This window comes from Canis aureus, chromosome 19 (genome assembly GCF_053574225.1).
Source record: "Canis aureus isolate CA01 chromosome 19, VMU_Caureus_v.1.0, whole genome shotgun sequence".
Lineage (NCBI taxonomy): Eukaryota > Metazoa > Chordata > Mammalia > Carnivora > Canidae > Canis > Canis aureus.
The window spans coordinates 31,300,396-31,324,948 of NC_135629.1; the positions used below are offsets into that span (position 1 = coordinate 31,300,396).

At 37.2% G+C, this 24,553-nt stretch overlaps 1 protein-coding gene and 1 long non-coding RNA gene across 17 annotated transcripts in view; one reads left to right on the forward strand and one right to left on the reverse strand.

The window, feature by feature from the left end:
• The window catches only part of FHIT (fragile histidine triad diadenosine triphosphatase), a 1,383,460-nt gene that overhangs the window by 485,907 nt on the left and 873,000 nt on the right, over positions 1-24,553 (forward strand). The gene's annotated exons all lie outside the window — the stretch shown is intronic.
• Positions 313-24,532, reverse strand: LOC144289818 (uncharacterized). The gene is made up of 4 exons (XR_013357796.1): positions 24,353-24,532; positions 3,661-3,754; positions 607-700; positions 313-530 (listed from the first exon to the last, which is right to left on the reverse strand). It is a non-coding gene; the product is annotated as an uncharacterized LOC144289818 (long non-coding RNA).

Consider the following 24,553-nt stretch of genomic DNA (forward strand, 5'->3'; position numbering starts at 1 on the left):
AAATATTTATACCATGGGATTATATACCAGACAAATACATCATTGGTTAAAATGAGAAGTATCAAACAGATCCATGTATACATAACATTATTTTATTGATAAGGTTGAAATATTAAATTGGTGGAGGGGGTTATATTCTATCAGTGAATGGGACAATTGGCTCTCCACTTAGAAAAACAGGTTAGACATAATATCACACACACACACACACACACACACACAACTCCAGTTATGCTAGAGAACTAAATGGGTTTTAGCAAAAATTTAGACACATTAGAGGCAAAACAGAAGAGGCATCTCATAACTTTGGGATCTTATCATCTTGGAGAAGTTCTTTTAATACAAGATACAACACATAGAGGAAATAAATTGACTGATTTGATCTTGTGAAAGTGAAAAAATCTGTATGACATGACATCATAGTAGCCTTCAGGTTCATTCACATATATCTTAGTTCTCTTCCTTCTGGGCAAATTGAATGGGTACACTTCCTTATCCTCTTGAATTTAGGTGAGGCCACATGTTTTGCTCTAGACAAATGAAATGTGAACTGAATGATATAGGTTGGCTCTGGGCAAAAACATTGAGAGCTAGTACATTTCTTACCATGTTTCTCTTTTCCCCTTGTCAGGATGATAAGTAGATAGTGAAGGTCACCAGCTTGTGTCCTTAAGTGAGGATGACATGAGCCCTTGTTAATCTGGGAAATGGACATGAGTTATAAGTCAGGAAATAAACATTTGTGTTTTTATAAGCCCCTAAGGTTCCGGGAGTTATTTGTTCATGCAACATTACTGAACTCATCAAGACTAATGTAGTCAACATAACAAAGTTAAAACATAAGAAATTATGATTTCTGCTTCCCATGCAAATAAGTAAACTCCCACAGAAAACAACTATAAACTCTAGACAAAAATACAAAACAAATCAATTCTCTGTATGTGTAGAGTGGAAAAAAAGGCAGGTAGACTCTGGAGGGGAGTTGACACCTGAACAAAGGGATTGGCATGGCTCACATTACCCATCTTGAGATCACACTGTAGTCAGTACTACACAGGGTAGCTAAAACTCCAATGGGAAACACAGTCTTTCTGGCCAGAAGAACCAGAATATAGAGTCTGGGATGACCATAACTATTAGAAAGTGGCAGGGTAATTTTAGAAATGATAAAGCCAGACAGAGAGAAACACAGATTTTTTGTATAAATCCTACCCAAATCACTGGCTGACCCTTGTAACACACTATACAAGCAGCCAGTGAATTTGAAGATAGATAAATACAAGTTTTGCATATGAAGAGCAAAGGGGAAAAAAAGATTTAAAAAACCCCAACCAGAGTCTCAGGGTCCTGTGGGATAATAGCAAAAATTTTAACATACTGGTAATTAGTGTCCCAGAAGGAAAGGAGGTAGAGAGTGGGGCATAAAAACTTCTTGAAGATATCATGGCCCCAACTTCCCAAAGTTAGTGAAAGAAACATATTTACCTATTCAAAATGCTGAGGCACATCATAATAAACTAGTTGAAAATCCCAGATGCAATATCTTGAAAGCAGAGAGAAACAACATACAATATACAACAAGGGAACCACATTTCGAAAAAAAGCCAACCTACCTTCAAAAACGATAAAAGCTGAAGGACAGTGGGACATTATCTTTCATGTACTGAAAGGAATAGAAGTTATCAATCCAGAATTCCATATCCAATGAAACTATACTTCTGGAACAGAGGTAACATAACTTCACTTTCAGATAAAAATGGGGAATATTTATTGTCAGCAGACTACCCTATAGTACAAGAAATGCTATAGGAAGTTCTCCAGGATAAAACAAAATAATGGAAAACTTGCATCCTCAGGTGAGGATGAAGACATCACAACTATCCAGGCAAATATAGAAACCCATTTTTCCTGTTAATTTCTTAGAAACATATGTATCTAATAAAAATAAAAGCATTGTGGGGTTTATAATGCATGTAGATACTATTCAGATGACAACGTGAATGGGAAAGGGTTTGTAAATTGGCCTGTACAATTGCAAGGTTTCCATGTCTTACAAGAAACAGTATAATAATAACTCTAGGTAGACCAAAAAGAGGATGGATTGATTTCTAGGCCATGTATGTGGATGGGAATTATGATTCCTAAAGGGAAGGGTAAAGTATGTGTGTAGAATGGAACCTTGTAGATCTTACTGACTCATATGCTAGGCAGGTGGAAATAATCACATTTTCTATTTTTTCCACATCAAGCAATCTCTTGGCAAAAAGCAAGTGACTTTCAAACTACATGTTCAAGGATAGTTTAGGAGACATAGCATAGTTTCTTTCAACTGTCCATTTTCATTCCTTAAGTCACAGTAGATAGCAAGTCCAGAAAAAAAAAAAAGAAAAAGAGAATGATATTTAACTATTTTTCTTCTGTTATACTACAGACCTACAGGGGCTTTTGAGAAACCAGTTTGAGTGGGAAAGATATAATAATTCTTGCCAACAAGGTTGTTTGGTGCTCTATTGTGGTTCTTGAACCAGGCTCAGGAAGCTGACCAGGTGTTGGAAGAGAAGCCAAGAATGTATGATGGGATGTGTTAATGGGCAGCTCAGCTGTCCTTGGAAAGGTTCGTGGAGCTGGGCTAAAGGGTCCAGAGTACTGACCTTCCTCTATGGTAGGGCAGACTTTCTCTCTTTATGAGGTGTGGCAAGGGACAGAGATGGCAGGTCACACAGATAAAAGACAGCACATGGAGCAGAAAGAACACGAACTCTGAAATCTACAAGTCCTACATCTGAACTTGTCTACGTGATGTCCTGCTGTGTGACTTTGAGCCTGTCAGGCTGAGAAATAGTCCCTCTGAAATAATCGTGTCAAGTTCCTGGAACATCTGAATGTGACCTTATTTGGAAAAGGGTCCTTGCAGATGTAATTTAGTTAAGAATCTTGAGATAAGGAGGTCATCCTGGTTAATCCCAGGGAGCCCTAATTCTCTCAGAAGTATTATCAGAGATAGTAGAGGGGAATTTGAGGCACACAAACAAGAAGGTGATGTGACCATGGAGACACTGGAGTAATGTGGCCTCAAGCCAAAGAATACCAGCAACCACCAGAAGCTGGAAGAGGCAAGGCATGGAATCTCTCCTCAAACCTCTGGAGAGAGCATGGCTCCACTAATACCTTGATTTTGGACTTCTGGTTTCTGAACTGTGACAGTATAAATTTCTGTTGTTTTAAGCACCAAATCTGTATTAATATGTTACAGCAGCCACAGGCAGGAAACTAATACAGCTATCTTTAGACTTCCCTGAATCTCAGCGCTCTTATCTGTAAAATAGGGTCATACCCATTAACACGAACACTAAGTGAGAAATGTATAAAAATAGAAAAAGGAGAAAGCAAAGAGTAATAGGGAACATGGTAGGATAAAAAGAATGACACTTCTTATTTGATGTTAACTAATTCATTTCTGATGATCCAACGACATTTCACCCAACAGTCGTTTCCAGGAGACAACTGCCCATTATTTTAAAAGACAAAAATGATGTAAACCCAACCTCCCAACTAATTTCCTGAAATGTAAGTAAAACAGTAAAATGCCCATGGTTGAGCAATAAACTATCAAATTAGGATTTAAAATACTTAAAAATTGTATTCTCGGGAAATACTTGCTTTGTATGCTTTGTATGTAGTAACTTTCTTTACTTGCTTTGCTTCCTTCTCCTTCCATAATTGTCTTCAATATATTTTCAACTCTTTGAAGACTCTGACAGGAAGCCAAAAAGAAGAGCTAAATGTGAAAGGCAGGGAAATGTTTGCAGTTCAAGCACTCAGTGACAGAGTGTGGCTCACACTGATGCTCTCATAGCCTTTTAGCATGGGCAATTTCTGCAATGCATATCCTTTATGTTGATAATCAGCATGCTTTTCAAAATATCCCACATGGTTCTGACATTCTACTGAATGCATTTGGAAAGTTTCTTGATGATTTTCTGGTATGTCATTTTGTAGAAATTTTTCTATTGAATTTTGGTGTCAGAAATCTAAATTTTTGCTGCATGAACATTGGTAAAATTTATGTGTTATTAAATTTTGATTTTTAAAAACCAAGAGGCATTTTATCAGGAAAATGTTAAGGCAATATTCTACAAGAATGAATGACAACATATATATCAACAGTAAATCTCAAAAATACTATGTTGAGTTAAAATTTTATTTTATCTTTATTTTTTAAGATTTTATTTATTTATTCATGAGAGAGAGAGAGAGAGGCAGAGACACGTGCAGAGCGAGAAGCATGCTCCCTGTGGGGAGCCCGATCCCAGGACCCCGGGATCACACCCCAAACTGAAGGCAGGTGTTCAACCACTGAGCCACCCAGGTGCCCCTGAGTTAAACTTTTAAAAGGCAAGTTGCAGAAGAATCCAATATGATACCATTAAATTAAAACATAAAACATGCAAAACAAAATAATTTCCACCTAGTTGTCAGGTTATTAAATATAATGATACTACTACTTAGATCTGGAGATGGTCAATTCTTACATTGTGAAACTGTGCATAGGGACAGTCTCCCTAGGAAAAAGTAAACTTTTATATTTTTTGATCCAGTAATTTCGTTTCTAGAAATCTTTCAGGAGAAAATGACATGCAGGGAGAAATTAATTATTATAATTGTCAATTACAGCATTTATATAATAATTAAATACTCTATTAAATAATCTATCAGTAAATGGGGGAATTGTTAAATTGTGGTACATAAGGTAGCACTTGAAAATCTTTTTAAAAAGTGTATTTAATGGGGAAGTACTTACACTATAATGTTCAGTGAAAAAAGATACAAAATTACATTGCTATATGATCTGTATTTGATTTTTAAAAATCAACAAACAGAAGAAAGTGAGTGCACACACATAAATAAGACTGGGAAATATCAAAACATTATCAGTGTTTGTCTCTGAGTGATAGAATAATTATGATTTTAAAAATGACTTGCTGTAATTCTCAAATTGGGTGCAGTAAGTAGATATTACTCTCATAATTAACAGCTTCATTGGCCTCATTCTAAAATGAGTAGATATTAATGAGGATTGTGGTTGTTTTTCCCAACTGGGCAGAATCTTATCCTTTTGCCTGTTCCTATATTGCCAACTTCTGCAGATGCTTGAGAGGGAAGGATGGATTTCTATGTGAAAGTGCTTAAAGGGGCTATAGAAAGTAATATAAATCATAGGAGCATTATAGGGATTGAATGAGATAATGAATCAAGGGAGCCTTACACAATTCCTAGCACAAGTTAGGATCTAACCATTGTATTATCATTGGCTTATTACTGCTATATTACTATGTTACAGGTGAAAGTTTGCAAATTATTTCTTGTTTAGGACCAAATAATCAGTTTTCATGCTACCTACAAATGCAAAAGTCTTAAAGACAGAAAACAAGGTGGTATTTATTATGTCACTAGTATGTCTGAGACAGGAAGAGTTTGGGGAATGAGCAGAAAGAAACAAATGTTAATTCTTGTTCTTAAAAAGAAAGGACTCTGGTCTCCATTACAGATAGTCATCATGCACATGCTGGGGCCACTCTTTGGGAAGAATCAGGGATGCTTGGAAACAATAAACCTTTTGCAATTTAGAATTATAATCTATTTACAGTACCTTCTGTTCCTAACTCTGGTCTTTATTATGGATAACTGATTCCATGTGTGTAACTTGGAGCAGGAAGGGCAAGATAGAGTATGGAGATTGTTAAACTCTAGATTTTGATAGTATTTTGGAGAACTCCTTACAGAAAAGTCTGTCAGTTGAATGGCCAAAGTAGTAGAGCTAATACTTACTAATTTTGCTTTCCTTTGAATGGTGATATATAATATAGCTTGTTTCTGCAGTAAATATTTTTTTCTTTTTTTGCCCAATAGGTTGGCATCTATGATAATTTGACATTGATAGACATAAGCAGAAGTGTGTTCCAAAAGAGACAAAAGATTTAGTGAATGTGATTTTATAAGCCAAAAACTGTACATTAGTAGCTTTTATAACAAGTGCCCTTGAAGGGAAATATGTTGAAATTGTGTCAGACATCGATCTTCTCCAGGCAACTAAAAGAAAAAGGAAAAACAAGCATAACAGTTTTTAAAAATCTGTTTGAATGGAATTAATGGGTTCTTGGTGGAAGATTTGTAATAGTGATATCTCCTCGTTTCTTCTTTTGCTTGGAAGCTATACATAAGGATTTATAGGGATGATCATGGTCAAACCTATTTGGTCTCCAAAGCATGCCCAGGAGAGGTTGTAAGTCTTTTCTTATCTTATCTGGCATGTATGTAATTGCAGGTAGCTGCCAGTTAAGGAGTTGGATAACTCATTTTGATTATATTCTCTAGGTGACACAGTAGACATTTTTGCCTATCTTGAGTTCTCCACTTGTACCTGGTAGACTGTAAGCTCTATTATGAGACTACTTCTAACTTGTTCACTTTTATACTTTAGCCTGGTTGCACTAGGCAAAAACATATTGAACAAATAAATAAATCATGAATAACCTAGTGGTTGTTTTATAAATCCGTCTATCATCCATCCATCTATCCACTCATCTTTCAAAGTTGCTTTCTTTATCAGAAACTTTAGCCTTTGCTTCTTTTCTTGGGAAGTGACCACCAAGGAATTGTCAAATACACATGGTAAAAATCACCTTGAGGTGAAATTATAATCTAATGGGTAGAAGGATTGATAAACTTGAGAACAATTATACTACATTCGTCATGTTGACACACAAACTATTAGAAACATCTCAGCAAACGAAAAAGGGAGCATCTACTGGATCTAACCTTTCTCTCCTGCTCCCCATTTTTAGCTGCTATTTACATTTGCTTCTCTTAAACGTATTTGATTCATGACAAGTTTAGAGCCACTTTTTCTTTCCTAAGTTGATCTTTGAAGAATGATGTACTTAGCTGTAGCCTATTTAGATCGTTGATCTGTATTTAAACCCCTAGAAAGGGATTGTGTTTTAACTTTAAGATAAAATCAATAAATAAAAAATTGATAAAGAAACAAACTAATCCTTAAACATTCCTAAATATATACTCTTTCCCACTTCTGAAAGAAACGCTGCTTAATCTTAACTTATTAGAAACTTCTTTCTGAGAGTTCAGTTAGCTTTGGGTTCACCTTTACTCAAACATGTAAAAGCTAAAAATGGCACAAAGAGAATTTATTACAAACTTGATGCAGTTGGAAGCAAGTGTTATTACTAAATGCTGTTGATCTAGATAAGCTCCTTGATGATCTGAAGTTACATTCTATCACAGAGACAGAAGTAGTTTATTGTAAACTACTGCTTAGGCATAAGATACAACCAATACATAATTATCTCTTTGAAGATCTAGTTGTAGTGATACTGCTGGAAACTGGTGAGTTAGACCAATAGAAATTTCCTTGTAATCCCCAAACCTCCCTACAAAACTGTTCTCTTGCCCAGTTGATCTTCACAGCTTTTGAAAAGAAAATGTATGCAATAAATTGAGCTCCCCCTTTCTCTTTATCTGACCTCCTCTCTTCCTGAGACACAGTCATTAGCTGTCAGTTGGCTATCCAATAACATGGGAAGAGGAGTGAAAACAAAGGAGACTGTGGCTCAGCTGGTTGAATGTCCAACTCTTGATTTTGGCTCAGGTTCATGGGATCAAGCCCTATGCAGAGCTCCACACTCAGCAGGAAGCCTGCTTGAAATTCTCTCTTTCTCTCTACTTCTGCCCCTCCCTCCACTCATGCTCTCTCTCTCTCAAATAAATAATCTTTTAAAAAAGCCAAGGAGATAGTAATTCATTTGATAAATATCATCCTTTGTTCATGTGCAGTATATAGTAGTGGGTGGTCAGAGAAATAGAATCATTTGTAAAGTTCAGGTGTTAGTGATGAGATGATGAGTGAAGAGAGATGTTATAGCACTTTAGTTTTCAAGAGCAGTGATTTTAGAAAATTAAGGACTTCTGGTGTCAGCCATAATGGGACATCTCGTATTATTCTTGACATCCTTTCATGAAGAACTATAGAATTAGATAAAATGTATGAGGCAACTGTTTAGAGAAATTGACTAATAGGCTATGTAGGAGTTTGATCTTTGAGGGGAGATAAACCCTTGAGATAGGTCTTGCATTCACCTTGGTTTTATGCCCAGAGTGCTTTCTCTGGACCAGAAAGTAAGGAGATAGAGCCAAGCATTAGGTGGTGGGCTTAGTGAACAGAAGAGGCAGGGTTTGTAGTTTGAGGCTTTGGGGTGGCTAGAATTAGCAGAGCGGAGTACTGAAGAAAAAGGACATGCATGGGAGAAGGCATTTAGAAGTATATGTGGATGTTCCTTTGTAGGTCATTGTCTGAGGACTTGGTATGCATAAGTAGGGCAGGACTCCTTGAAGTCTAGTGGAGATTGGTCTAGTGGAGAATCAAAGATGCCAGACCTGGGAGATGTTGGAATTCTATTGTAGCCTGAGAGGAGAGACTTCATTGGGCACTTGGGATTTAATTGAGACCCCAGAAAAGTCAGCCTTAGGAGGGAAGGCCATGCTCTAGAGGAAGGCCATGTTTTAAGGCCAAGGAGAGAATCACAATACACCAGTCCTCACAATGAAAGGATAAAGAGGATCTCTTAGTAATATAATTGCCTGCCAGAACAAAACTCTTAAGACAGTACAATGTAGATACCCTAAATGTATCATTCAGTATCCAACATACATAAAACCCCCTGCTACATGAAGTAGCAGACTTATCAACAAGAAAAAAACAGTCCATAGAAGCAGACCCTGAATTAACCTAGACATTGAAATTAGAAGATACGATTTTAAAAGAGCTGTGATTCATAAGCTTAAGAATGTAAAAGGCATAAAAATGGATGACATAAAATGAATGAAAAGATGGGAAATTTCAGATAAATAAATGTAAAATACTAAAAAAAAAAAGAATGGATAATCTGTAACTGTTAAGGATAATTTCTGAAATGAAAAATTTACTTAATGACCTTTACAACAGATTAGAGACTATAGAGTCAGTAAACTTAAGACAGATCAAGAGAAATGATCCAATCTGAAGAACAGAGGCAAAAAGGGGTTGGGGGGAATCTTCAGAGACATATGGGACAAAACCATCAGTCTAATATTTGTATAACTGAAGTATTAGAAAAGAAGAGAGAATGTGTTAGAAAGAAGCATTTTAAGGAATAATGGTCCTGTAGTGCCTGGGTGGATCAGTCAATTAAGCATCTGCCTTTGGCTCAGGTCATGGTCCCAGGGTTGTGGGATGCATTCATTTTTTAACAGAAAGAAGGAAGGCAAGATAGAATAGGGGAAACATAGCACAAGTATTAAGTGAAGAGCCATATGGTAAATTTCAAACCCAACTCTATCATTACATCAAATGTTAATGGACTTAACACCCCAATTAAACATCAGAGATTTTTAATATGAATAACAAAAATAAGACCTAACTATATGCTGATGATAATACAAGCACTTTAAATATGAAGACACAAAGAGTTGAAAGTAAAAAGAATGAAAAATATATGCCAGGCAAATATTAATTTTTAGAAAGTCATTGTGGCTTTATTAATCAAAGTAAACCTCAACACAAGGTTTACCAAAAATAAAAAAAAAAAATTCATAATGATGATACAGGACTCAATTCATCAAGGACATAAAATAATATTAAATGTTTACATAACTAGCAACAGAACCTCAAAAATTGGGAAGCAAGGGCAGATTTTATTCTCCCAACATTATATTCTAAAAAAATTAAACATAGAAAAACTGAAAAAAATTCATTTTTGTATATTCTTTTATTGGAGTTTGATTTGCCAACATATAGCATTATACCTAGTGCTCATCCCATCAAGTGCCCCCCTCAGTGCCCATCACCCAGTCACCCCATCTCCTCGCCCACCTCCCCTTCCACTACCCCTGTTCTTTTCCCAGAGTTAGGAGTATCTCATGTTTTGTCACCCTCTCTGATTTTTCCCACTCATTTTCTCTCCTTTCCCCTATGATCCCTTTCACTATTTTTTATATTCCCCATATGAGTGAAACCATATGATGATTGTACTTCTCCAATTGGCTTACTTCACTCTACATAATACCCTCCAGTTCCATCCACGTCGAAGCAAATGGTGGGTACTTATTGTTTCTAATGGCTGGGTAATATTCCATTGTATATATAGACCGTATTTTCTTTATCCATTCATCTTTTGATGGACACCAAGGCTCCTTCCACAGTTTGGCTATTGTGGACATCGCTGCTATGAACATTGGGATGCAGATGTCTTGGCTTTTCACTGCATCTGTATCTTTGGGGTAAATCCCCAACAGTGCAATTGCTGGGTCATAGGGCAGGTCTATTTTTAACTCTCTGAGGAACCTCCACACAGTTTCCCAGAGTGGCTGCACCAGTTCACATTCCCACCAACAGTGCAAGAGGGTTCCCCTTTCTCCACATCCTCTCCAACATTTTGGTTTCCTGCCTTGTTAATTTTCCCCATTCTCACTGGTGTGAGGTGGTATCTCATTGTGGTTTTAATTTGTATTTCCCCGATGGCAAGTGATGAGGAGCATTTTCTCATGTGCGTGTTGGCCATGTCTATGTCTTCCTCTGTGAGATTTCTGTTCATGTCTTTTGCCCATTTCATGATTGGATTGTTTGTTTCTTTGCTGTTCAGTTTAATAAGTTCTTTATAGATCTTGGATACTAGCCCTTTATCTGATATGTCATTTGCAAATATCTTCTCCCATTCTGTAGGTTGTCTTTTAGTTTTGTTGATAGTTTCTGTGCAGAGCTTTTTATCTTGATTAAGTCCCTATATTTCAGTTTTGCTTTTGTTTCCCTTGCCTTCATAGATGTATCTTGCAAGAAGTTGCTGTGGCCAAGTTCAAAAAGGGTGTTGCCTGTGTTCTCTAGGATTTCGATGGATTCTTGTCTCACACTTAGATCTTCCATCCATTTTGAGTTTATCTTTGTGTATGGTGCAAGAAAATGGTCTAGTTTCATTCTTCTGCATGTGGCTGTTCAATTTTCCCAGCACCATTTATTGAAGACTGTCCTTTTTCCTAGTGGATACTCTTTCCTGATTTGTTGAATATTAGTTAACCATAGAGTTGAGGGCCCATTTCTGGGTTCTCTATTCTGTTCCATTGATCTATATGTCTGTTTTTATGCCCATACCACACGGTCTTGATGATCACAGATTTGTAGTACAACTTGAAATCGACATTTTAATGCCCCCGACTCTGGTTTTCTTTTTGAATATTCCCCTGGCTATTTGGGGTGTTTTCTGATTCCACACAGATCTTGAGATTATTTGTTTCAACTCTCTGAAGAAAGTCCATGGTATTTTGATTGAGATTGCATTAAACGTGTAAATTGCCCTGGGTAGCATAGACATTTTTACAATATTCTTCCAATCCATGAGCATGGAATACTTTTCCATCTCTTTGTGTCTTCCTCAATTTCTTTCAGAAGTGTTCTGCAGTTTTTAGGGTATAGATCTTTTACTTCTTTGGTTAGGTTTATTCCTAGGTAATTTATGCTTTTGGGTGCAAATTGTACATGGGATTGAGCCTTTAATTTCTCTTTCTTCCATATCATTGTTAGTGTATAGAAATGCCAGTGATTTCTGGGCACTGATTTTGTATCCTGCCACACTGCCGAATTGCTGTATCAGTTCAAGCAATCTTGGGGTGGAGTCTTTTGGGTTTTCTATGTACAGTATCACGTCAGCTGCAAAGAGGGAGAGTTTGACTTCTTTACCAATTTGAATGCCTTTTATTTCTTTTTGTTGCCTGATTGCTGAGGCTAGGACTTCTAGTACTATGTTGAATAGCAGTGGTGAGAGTGGACATCCCTGTCTGGTTCCTGATCTTAGGGGAAAGGCTCCCAGTGCTTCCCCATTGAGAATGGTATTTGCTGTGGGCTTTTCGTAGATGGCTTTTAAGATGTCGAAGAAAGTTCCCTCTATCCCTACACTCTGAAGAGTTTTGATCAGGAATGGATGCTGTATTTGTATTTTGTCAAATGCTTTCTCTGCATCTAATGAGAGGATCACATGGTTCTTGTTTTTTCTCTTGTTGATGTGATCTATCATGTTGATTGTTTTATGAGTGTTGAATCAGCCTTGTATCCTGGGGATAAGTCCCACTTGGTCCTGGTGAATAATCTTAATGTACTGTTGCATCCTATTGCTAGTATCTTGTTGAGAATTTTTGCATCTGTGTTCATCAGGGATATTGGTCTATAATCCTCCTTTTTGGTGGGGTCTTTGTCTGGTTTTGGAATTAGGGCGATGCTGGCCTCATAAAATGAATTTGGAAGTATTCCATCCCTTTCTATCCTTCAGAACAGCTTTAGTGGAATAGATATTATTTCTTCTTTAAACGTTTGATAGAATTCCCCTGGGAAGCCATCTGGCCTTGGACTTTTGTGTCTTGGGTGTTTTCTGCTTCAATTTCCTCCCTGGTTATTGGCCTGTTCAGGTTTTCTGTTTCTTCCTGTTCTAGTTTTGGTAATTTGTAGTTTTCTAGAAATGCGCCCATTTCTTCTAGTTTGCCTAATTTATTGGCACATAGCTGCTCATAATACATTTTAAAATAGTTTGTATTTCCTTGATATTGGTTGTGATCTCTCCTCTTTCACTCATGATTTTATTAATTTGAGTCTTTTTTCTTTTTAATAAGGCTAGCTAATGGTTTATCTATCTTATTAATTCTTTCAAAGAACCATCTCCTGTTCCTTTTTAATCTGTTTTACAGTCCTTTGGTCTCTATTTCATTTAGTTCTGCTCGAATCTTTATTATCTCTCTTCTGCTGTTTGGTGTAGGTTTTATTTGCTGTTCTTTCTCCAGTTCCTTTAGGTGCAAGGTTAGCTTGTGTATTTGAGGTTTTTTTTTCCAATTTTTTGACAGATGCTTGTATTGTGATGTATTTCCCTCTTCGGACTGTTTTTGCTGTATCCCAAAGATTTTGAATGGTTATATCTTCATTTTAATTAGTTTCCATGAATCTTTTTAATTCTTCTCTAATTTCCTGGTCGACTCATTCATCTTTTAGTAGGATGCTCTTTAACCTCCACATGTTTGAGTTTCTTCCAAATTTCTTCTAGTGATTGCGTTCTAGTTTCAAAACATTGTGGTCTGAAAATATGCAGGAGACAATCCCAGTCTCTTTTTTTTTTATCTGTTATATCTCCCAAAATTAAATTCAGTACGTTGATGGGAATCTAGAAGTGGAAAATATATCTAAGACCTGTAATTGTAGAAATATGAATATCAAAAATGAAGAAACTTAAAAATGAAGAGGTGGTAAAATATGTAGTTAAAGTGTGAAAAGAAAAAAATTTGGAAATTTTTAGTCTGATATAAAAAGGAGTTGTACTGGAAAAAGGGAAAAATAGGAGGGGTGCCCTCTACTTCTATATACTGTAAATCCCTCGACTTCCCCTGGAGCTTCCCAGCTCTGTTTCGGTCAAGAACTTGCTCTTCCCCTGTCCTTCCAGCTGGTCTTCTAGGGGAGGGCGTGCTGTGATGATTCTCAGGTGTGTGCACCTGGGGGAGCTGCGCAGCCCCCTGCCAGGTGCACGGCTCAGTGGGAGCTGTTTATCCTGTGAGGCCCCTGTTCCCTAGCAGCCCGCCTCTCCCAGGCACAGGGTGACACCAGGAGGAACAATCACACTGGTGACAGGCAGGCCTCCAGTCCTGGAGTCAGCTCCCCCACTAACTACCACAGTCTCCCAGTCTACTGGCCTGGATGCTCCGGGGGCGGGGGTCATTGGCCTGAACAGCCCGCAGGACGCCCAGCGGCAGGAGCATCCTCCCTGTCCTGTGCCCTCCCGCCTCTTAAGTAGGGGGAATTTATGTCCCTGTTCTACTTAGGGGACATAAGCTCCCCGGGGGGACTGCAGGATCCTGGACTGTGTCCCCCAGTACCCTGGGATCCAGGGCCTGCGCTGCTGGGATCGCGCACCTGGAGCCGGGGCTCCCTAAGGCAGCAGGGCGCAGGCCCCTCCGCGCAGAGCCCCCACCTGAGCTGCTCCCCAGGCCCCGCCCGGCGCCCCAGCCCTTTACCGCGCTCGGCCCGCAGGGTGGGCGCGCTCCCCGGGGCGCACCTCCTCTACTGGGGACCCCGGGAGACTGGAGGCCCCGCTGCCCTCCTGCGCTTCGGCCCGGCTTCCCTGCTGAGCGCCTTTCCTCGCGGGGGGGCCCCTTCCCCACTTGATTCTTTTTTATGTATTTATTTTTTTCCACCTTCCTATCTTGTTAGAAGTGAAAACCCTTTTCTCTGTAGCGTTCCAGCAGTTCTCTGCTTAAATCTCAGGTCGGATTCGTAGGTGTTCAGGATGGTTTGAAGGTTACCTAGGGAAGTTGGTGGGGCCAGGTGAGGTGAGGCCCCTGCTCCTCCACCATCTTCGAAATGCCCCTAACTGAAGAACTTCTTACAATGAGCTCCCTATATACCCACACTTGCAGGCCACCATTAACATCACATTTCTATCTGTTCCTCCTTCTTTCTGTCCATCAGTTTGCCAAGTACAGTGGCTTTCAGACTGCTCTGCAAAGCTCTAGGGAGTGTGTGTGTGTGTGTGTGTGTGTGTGTGTGTGTTTTAGAGGACGGCAATGCTCTGAGAAGACTACTCCCCCTCTGACCTGGGAATTTATGCTTTTGTCTTTTATTCTAGTTTATATGTTGGGCTTGCATTTAGATTTTACCTGATGATATAGTTTTATGGCTAAAAGAATAATTTTGACAGAGTACTCCACCTCCCAATCTAGTTTAGCATAATCCAGAAATTAGTGTTTTTTTATAACTCTGAGTGGGTGTACCCATTTTGGGTGGCTTTGGTGAGGACAAGGATCATCCTTTCTTGTGAATTCCCTTCAGGTCTAGACCCATAGCAAGAAGTCAGTATACCTTGTAGGATGAATGCAATTAAAAAAACTGTATGTTTTCTAAAGAATATTGTATTTTATAGACCCACTGTGGGAATATGACACAAGTTGGACAGTTCTCTGACAGTCACTATGTTAATTACCAACTAATGAGACTATTTTATTTTCAGAATTCCCTAAGACCATTTATTAAGTAGAACAGGGACATAAATTCCCCCTACTTAATCTACCTTTTATTGTACTGACATCCCCTAACTCAGAAATGTCAACACTGAAGCCTTGCTTGCTTTTAAATTAAACAGATAAAGTTTGAAGAGAATTTTGTAGTCTGAGAGGTGACATCTAATATGTTCTAAATACCAAGACTTACTTTTCTTCTGAGAACATTCCTAAAAGAGGGAAGCCCTGATTGCTCATTTCATGTTTTCTGAAGCTCTATTTCCACTGGTCACATTCTCCAGGAGGGCCCTGTATATGCAGTGTAACCAGTAATGGAAAATCTTCTACACAGAACGTGCTCAGAAGACTTGATGAACTTAAGAAATTTCCTTTATCCTTGGGGATACAGTGTATGATATCTGTGTCCCCACTCTGAATAAAAGACAAGAGGCACTAAGAAATAAAGAAGGAAGGTTGTCTTAAGACGCCAATGAAACACAATGAGATTTTCCGTGTTTAAGGAAAGTGCCTCATTCATTCCATTCCTGCTTCAAAAAGCCAAGCAGCATGTGTTGAGGCTGAGTTTTCTACTCTGGGAAGATTTATTTTTTACTTACCAAGAAGGCATTAGAGTGGGAAGAATTTTAGTCTCTTTCCCACCATACCCTAAAATTAATTTCAGCTTGATTAAAGCAATAAATATATAAAATCAAACATAGATAAACAGAGAAAAAAATGAGTATCCCAACTACAGTGAGAGAGGATCTTATACACTTAAGGGCAAAAAGAAAAGATCGTAAAAGAGTAGTATATTTGACCTCATTAAAATTAAAACTCATGTTTGTCAAAAAACAAAAACCAGGCAGCCCGGGTGGCTCAGTGGTTAGCACCGCCTTCAGCCCAGGGCATGGTCCTGGAGACCTGGGATCGAGTCCTGCGTCGGGCTCCCTGCATGGAGCCTGCTTCTCCCTCTGCCTGTGTCTCTGCCTCTCTCTCTCTCTATGTGTGTGTGTGTCTTTCATGAATAAATTAAAAAAAACACACAAACAAACAAACAAAACAAAACCAAAATAGAGAGAAGTATGTGCAGCACATATGAGGGACGAGTGCCTGGGGATCTTAAAAGGCTAAGAGCTCAAACCAATGGATAATAATGCATGATTCCAGTAGTTAAGTAGAAGGTCAGACATCAGGCCTATTGCATTTGAAAACCCTCATCATTTCCAATCCTTTCATGTTCAGTGGGAGAATTCAGTTGTCCAGGATCTCTGCTGGCTTGGTATCCCTTCACTCCTACTTCAGAGCTCCACCAGGGGGCTGACCTTACATTTCATTGCATTCCCTGCCCAGGGCACTCTGATCTCTAACATGCAATCTTTAGTGATGCTTCTATGAGCTCTAAAATCTTGGAGTTTCCTTGCAATATTGTTCTGTACCATTTGTTGTTAGGCATCAGTGTTTGATATTCATCTTTTATTGGAGATGTGGTGGTTTCAGTTTTAGAAAGAAAATGTGACATGTTCCCCTTTTTTACATTCAACCTTCTCTGGAAGATTGAATGCTTGAAGTGTGTGTGTGTGTGTGTGTGTGTGTGTGTGCGCGCGCTCCAGAGTATAGGCTAGAGGGGAATAATGGAAGTGGTGAGGGGGTGTGCCCTAGCATTAACATGTTTTCTGATCTGATCATTTCAGGAAGTTCATGACCAAGTAGGCATATGTTCTGAGCCATGTTTTAGTATATTACATTAAGCAGGATTCTCATTGTTACTCCTGTGTCCATTTACAGGAATGGGCACTTATGGGCCATGCTTACATTCTGCCAACGACCTCCCTCTTAGCGGATAGGTCTTGTTCTGTTGTATAGCCCTGAAGAAAATATGCATAAGTGTTTATTGATTCAGTATACATGCATTCATTAAGAGTTATTCAGTGAGAACTTACCATGTTCAGGATACCATAAAGTACAAAGAGAAATTCTCAAGGAATTTCAAATCTTAGTTTCTGTTAATATACTCATATAAACATAAGCTCAAAAAGGGTTAAGTACCATAAGAAACTTGAAAGGTAATATACAATTAAAAATATAGTAAATGGAGATCCATGGCCCAGCAAAAGTGGTATAGACCCAAATTTCCTTGCTCTATCACAAAGCACAATTATGAATTCCAGAAATGAAGCAAGAGACAACCAAATAAGAACTCTAAAAGGTGATAAGAAGAAGATGAACTGGTTTGAGACCTTGGACTAAAAGAACAGCACAGAGCAGGGTGTCTAGAGCCCTCCCTCCCCAAAGAAGAAGCCACTCAGACCAGCTGTTTCCCAATGCCCATCTCAGTGACAGGAGGAAACCCAGGGAGGTTGATTCTTTCGTGGATTGAATGGGAGTTTCTCTTCCAACATCAGACAAGTTTTACACTACCAGCAAGGGGATTGATGAGTGCCTTAGCAAAAATATATAATAAATATAATATAATATAATATAATATAATATAATATAATATAATGCCAGAGGAAATGCTCCCCTTCCCCATTGGGCCTGAGACTCATCTTTCCAACAAGAGATACTGAGGCTGGCAGGCAGAACAGCAGGAGAGACCCAGCTACATCAAATGGATTAATCCAGAAAGTCACTTTTTCTGCAGGCCTCACATGCCTCTCACCTGCCCAGAGACAGCAGCAAGTTGGCAGACCCAGCAAAGGGGATGCAGCAATAAGTTGTCAATTCCAGAAAGCCTCTTGGTCCATTTATGCCTGAAATGCTCTTTTCTTGCTCAGAGACTCTAAGGCAGCTGGAGATACCAGTACAGGATTCTCACCACATTCCTCTCCCATCCAGAGACACCTAAGGCCCAGCCTGGGGAACCCTCTTCCACCTCCTAAGGCAGCGAGATGATGAAGGAACAGTGAGAGTCCTCATGACATTAAATAAATAAAGCAGACCAAAATAACATTTCAAAGAGTGTGAAAATTAGAATGCCATTGGAACTACAGCTCATAAAAGTAGCCGCATGATTAATTTTGCAGAGTTGACTGCCTGCTAAAATAAAAGATTCAATTAGAACCCAGAGTCATCTAGCATAATAGACAAAATATCCAGGATATAATTTTAAAATCATCCATCATACCAAGAGCAAAGAATATCACAAATAGAATGAGAAAAGACTATCAACTGATACCAATACCAAGATGAATCAGATGTTAGAATCATCTGACAAGGATTTAAAAGCAGTTGTCATGTAAATAATTCACCATGATCTCAAATTCTTCTGATACAAATTAAAAAAAAATAGGAAGTCTCAGAAAATAAATAGAAGTAATAAGGCAGAGCTGAATGGAAATTATAGAAATGAAAATTATAATAGCAGAAATTAAAAAAAATTGCTGGATATTCTTAATAGCAGAGAAGAGATGAGAGATGATAGAATTATTGAGTATGAGGAGAAAACAATAGAATTTACCCAATATTAACTATGGAGAAGAAATAGAAAAAGTGAACAGTGCCTCAGGGACCTGTGAAAAATAACTCAAAATCCAACATCCATATTATTGGGGTCCAGTAGAACTGAGTGCTGGGTGTTTAAAGAAATAATGGCTAAAAACTTTTCCAAATTTGGTAAAATACACAATTGGATATAAATCTAAGAAGCTGACTAAAACCTAGAAGTGATAGAGCAAAAGAAATCCATGCTTTGGATTTCTTTTAAGCTTTCAAAACTGGAATCCAAAGAGGTAAAAATCTTGAAAGCAGCCAGAGAAAGAACACATTACCTATAGAGGAATACCAAATCAAATGACAGCTGATTGCTCATCTTATACAATGGAGACCAGAGGAAGGTGCCACAATATTTTTGAAGTACTGAAAGAACTGTCAACTCTGAATTCCATATCTGGCAAAGCTGTCCTTTAGGAATGAAGGAGAAATACAAACACTCTTGGATGAATGGAAACTAAAAGAAGTTGTTGTTAACAGACTGACTCCTAAAGATTGGCTAAAGGAAGTTCTTCAAACAGAAAGGAAAAGATACAAAATGAAATACTGGAGAATGATGAAGGAACAATGGAAACAGATTTTTAGATACATACAGCAAACTATTCTTTATGAGTGTTACAAATTGTATTTGTTGATTTAAACAAAAATTATAACATCATCTGATACTCAATGGTATTTTTTGAAAGATTTTATTTATTTATTCATGAGAGACAGAGAGAGAGAGAGAGAGAGAAAGAGAGAGAGAGAGAGAGAGGCAGAGATGCAGAGGGAGAAGCAGGCTCCATGCAGGGAGCCCAACATGGGACTTGATCCTGGATCTCCAGGATCAGGCGCTGGGCTGCAGGCGGCGCTAAACCACTGAGCCACCCACACTGCCCTACTCAATGGTATTTAAAAGTGGGAATGGTAAAGGGACTTATATGGAAGTGAGGTTTTCACATTTTACTGCAAGTCATAAAATATTGATAATAGTAGAGTGTAATAAGGTACATATTCAATTATAATATCTAGAGCAACCTCTATGAGAACTATACAAAGAAGTGTATCCAAAACCACTCTAAATAAAGATGGAATTCTGAAAAAATGTTCAATTAATTTATAGGAAGGCAAGAAAAGAATGAGAACCAGGGGAAAGAAATAGAAAAGTAATAAGAAGGTAGACTGAAATGTTAACATATCAATAGTGATCTTAAATGCAAATCATCTACATCACCTATCAAAAGATAGAGATTGATAGAATGGAGAAATAAACACAGTCTAACTATATGCTGCTTATGAGCAGTTCAGTTCAAAGGCAGAGATTCAGTAAGTTGAAAGATGAAAGGATAGAAAAAGATATACTGTGCAAATATTATTTTTTTAGAGAGCCAGAGTGGCTATATGAATATGTGATAAAAGTAGTCTTCAGAACAAAGAAAATATTTAAACCAGACACACTATGTAATGATAAAAGCATTGACCATCCTGGAGATTGTACATAACTCTAAATGTATGCACATTAAACAATAGAGCCTTGGGATGCCTGGCTGGCTCAGAAGTTGAGTGTCTGGGTTTGACTCAGGTTGTGATTCCTGGGGTCTTGAGATCAGTCCTGCATCAGGCTCTCTGTGGGGAGCCTGCTTTTTCTCCCTCTGCCTGTGTCTCTGCCTCTCTCTCTCTCTCTCTCTCTCTATCATAAATAAATAAAAATTTAAAAAAAGCCTTAAAATACATGAAGCAAACACTAATAGAGCTGAAGGAGAAATAGAGAAATTGACAATTATAGTTGGGGACTTCAATGCCATCTCTCAACAATAAATAGAACTACCATATAGAAAATCAGCAAGCATATAGAAGATCTGAACAATATAGTCAGTAATGTCTAATTGACATACAACAATCTATCCCAACCATAGCAGAATACATATATATTTTTTAAGAACCCATTCAACATTCACTAAATTAGACATATCTTGGAACATACACACCTGCAAAGTTTAATAAAGTTTCAAAAATTGAAAGCATGCAGAATATGTTCTCTGGCTATAATAAAATCTAACTAGAAATCAATTACAAAAAAGACAACAGAAGAGGTGCCTAAGGTGGCTCAGTCAGTTAAGTGTCTGACTCTTAACTTCAGCTCAGGTTATGATCTCAGGGTGCTAGGATCAAGCCTTGTGTTGGCTCTCCATGCTCAGTGAGGAGTCTGTTTGAGGATTCTCTCACTCTCCTTCTGCCCTTCCCCCTGCTTGTGTTCTCTCTCTCAAATAAATAAATAAATCTTTAAAAAAAGACAACAGAAAAAAACCTTCAAATGTGAAAATTAAGCAACATACTCCTATAATATCCATAGAGGAAGTCTTAAAGGAAATTTAAAAATGCATAGAACTCAATAAAAATGAAAACAAAATATATCAAAATATGTAGGCAGGAGCTAGAGCAGGACTGAGAAGGAAATTTATACCACTGAATACTTATATTAGAAATAGCAAAAGGTCCCAATTTAATAAACTAAGTTCCTACCTCAAGCAAGTAGAAAAGGAAAGGAAAAAAAGGCAGACAGAAGGAAATAATAAAGATAAAGGCAGAAATCAATGAAATAGGAAAAAGATAAAGTGAATGAAACAAAAAGCATGTTATTCTAAAAAAATAATAAAATTAATAAACGACTGGCAAGGTTGACAGTTAAAATGATCAATATCAGGAAAGAAATAGGGAATATAAATACAGATCCTATAGTCATTAAAAGATAATAGGGTTATACTATGAATAACTTCATATTCATATTCAACTACTTAGAATTAATAAATCAGTTTTTTAAAAACCATAAACTACTTAAACTCAGGCAGGGTGAAATAGACAACTTGAATAGCCTATAATCCATTAAAGAAATTAAATTAGTACTCAAAAGTCTCCCCAAACAAATTCCAGGATCACATGCTTTCACTGGAGAAGTCTACTAAATGTTTAAAGAAGAAGTAGTATCATTTTTACAGTCTTTTCCAGAAAATAGAAAAGGCAAGACTTCCCAAATCATTTTATGAGGCTAGTAATATCCTGACACCAAAATAAGATAAGACCACAAAAAATAAAAAAAAATAAAAATGAAGGGAGGAGTGAAGGAAGGAAAGAAGAAAAGATTATTACAATCCTATATCTCTTGTGAACTTTGACACAGAAATACTAAACAAAATATTAGCAAATCAAATCTAACAACGTGTAAAAAGAATCCTAGATGGTATTTATTCCAGCTATGGTTTACTACTTTAAAGTGAATCAGTGTAATCCACCATACCAACAAGCAAAATAAGTGAGTTTGGCAAGGGCATAGGATACACGCAAAAGTCAATTACATTATGTATGCATAGTATTTCTATATGCAGAAACCCAAATTTAAAATGTACTACCATTTACAAAAGTTTCAAAGAAAATGAAATACTTATATATACATTTAACAATACTTGTACAGAATTTATGTTATTAAAATTACAGAATGCTGGAGGAAGAAATCAAAGAAGACTTCAATAAATGAAGAGACTTAGAAGTCTCAACATAGTAAAGATGTCAGTTCTCCCAAAAATGATACATAGGGGGAAAAAATGATACATAGGTTTAATGCAATTCCTAACAAAATTCTAGCAAGCTTATTTCTTATTTCTAAATAGCAAGCTATTTCTAGTATATGTAGAGGAACAGGCCCTGTAATAGCCAAGACAATCATAGCATAGTATAAATAAGAGAAGAATTACTCTACCCAATATTAAAGTTAACTGTGGTACGGGCAAAGGATACAATGGAACAGAATAAAGGACCCACAAATAAACCCTCATACACATGCTCAAATGATTTTTGACAAAGATACAAAAGCCATTCAGTGAAGGAAGCCTAGCTTTTCAACAAATTGTGATGGAGCATTAAACATCCAATTAGCATTGACAAAAAAAATGAACATTGATCTAAACCACATATCTTACTCCAAAATTAACTCAAATGGTTATAGACTTAAATATAAAAATATTGAAATTTTAGAAATATTAACACAGGAAAAAATTCTTGGGATCTAAAGCTAGATAAGGAGTTCTTAGACTTGACCCCAAAAGCACAAATCCGTAAAAGGAACAATTGGTAGATTGGACCTCATTAAAATTAAAACTTTTTCTTTGTGAAAACCCCTGTGCAGAAAATGACAAGACAATCTACTTGCTGGAAGAAGAGATTTACAAACCACATGAATTTTACAAAGGACTAGTATCTAGAATATATAAAGAACTCCTAAAACTTAATGGTAAAAAAACTGAAAACAATCCATTTAGAAAATGAACATCACAAGACATGAACAGATATTTTACCAAAGAAGAAATACAGATGGCAAAAAGCACATTAAAAGATGCTCCACATCATTAGCCACCAGAGAATTGCAAATTGAAACTGTAATATCAGTACACATATATCAGAGTGGCTAAAATAAAAAATAATGACCACACTAGTTATTAGTATGCAGAGAAATTGATCACTCATACATTGTTACTGACAATATAAAATGGCCCAGTCACTCTGGAAAAGAGTCTGGCAGTTTCTTATAAAACTAAACATGCAACTACCATATGACTGAGCAATTATACTCTTGAGCATTTATCTCAGAGAAATGAAAATTTATGTTCACATAAAAACTTGTACATAAATATTCATAGCAACTTTACTCACAACAGCCAAAATCTGGAAATAGCCCAGATGTTTTTAACAGATACATAGTTAGATAAACTGTGGTACCCATGGAATTCTACTCAGCAATCAAAAGGAATGAACAATTGGTACAATCAACAACTTAGGTGATTCTCCAGAGAATTATGTTGAATGAAAAAAGTCATCTCAGAAAATTACATTCTTTTGGATTCCATTTATAAAACACTTCTGAAATGACAAAATTTTTGAAATTGAGGATAGATCAGTGATTACCAGAACTTAGGGATGGGGGTGATAGGGGTGGTTGCAAGAGAAAGGTGGGTATGGTAATAAAATCACAACATGAATGATCTTTGTAGTGAGGAAAGTGATGACCCAACACAAATTATAAAATTGTATGGAAGTTCACACACACATACACGCATTGAAATGAGTGCAAGTGAACTGGGATTTTGGGGAACTCTGAATAAGATTACTATAATGTATCAGTGTCAGTATCCTAGTTGTGCTGTTATACTATGGTTTTGCAAAGTGATACCACTAGATGAGACTGGATATAATATACATGGGATTTCTCCGTATTATATCTTACACATGCATGTGGATATATAATTATCTCCATAGTAATTTCAATTAAAGTTACATATATTAAACACTTCCTAAAAATTTATATAGGAGTTATATATGTATAATATTTTGAGCCTCTACTATGTGCTATGTAATATCCTAATGATTTTATATTAATAAATCCATTTAATCCTCCAAATAACCTTATGAAGTGAGTAGCAATATTATCTCCATTTTCCAATAAGGAAAGCAAGACATAGTGAGATTAAGTGAACAGTCTAAAGTTGCAAGCCTAGTAAGTGGCAGAACTTTAATTAGAACCCAAAAATCTTTGGCTTCAGTATCTGCAGCCCTAACTAATAGACTATTCTCTCTCTTCACTTGGAACTGAGAACATTAGAAAGAACTTTCTGGAGAAAAATGGCATTTTAAGCTTCCTAAAAGGGAAGATTATGATCTGATATGTTTTAATTACATTAATTAATTTGTTAATTAATTACATTAATTACATTGTACATAGGAGGAACTTAATACATATTTGTTGAATCCATAAGTGACTTACCTTCTTTAATCCACTAGATGATTCCTTCAGTCACTATTTGCCAGCAGCCTAGGGTTTGCGATATGAGAAAATGAGGGACCCAGAACAAGGAGCTCATTTTACATTATTGCATCATTGAACTTTCTCTCAACTGAAGTCACTGTTTCCCAAGGGGGGAGGGGATTTGTTGGCATCCTGGTGGGACAATCCTTTTTTGTGTGG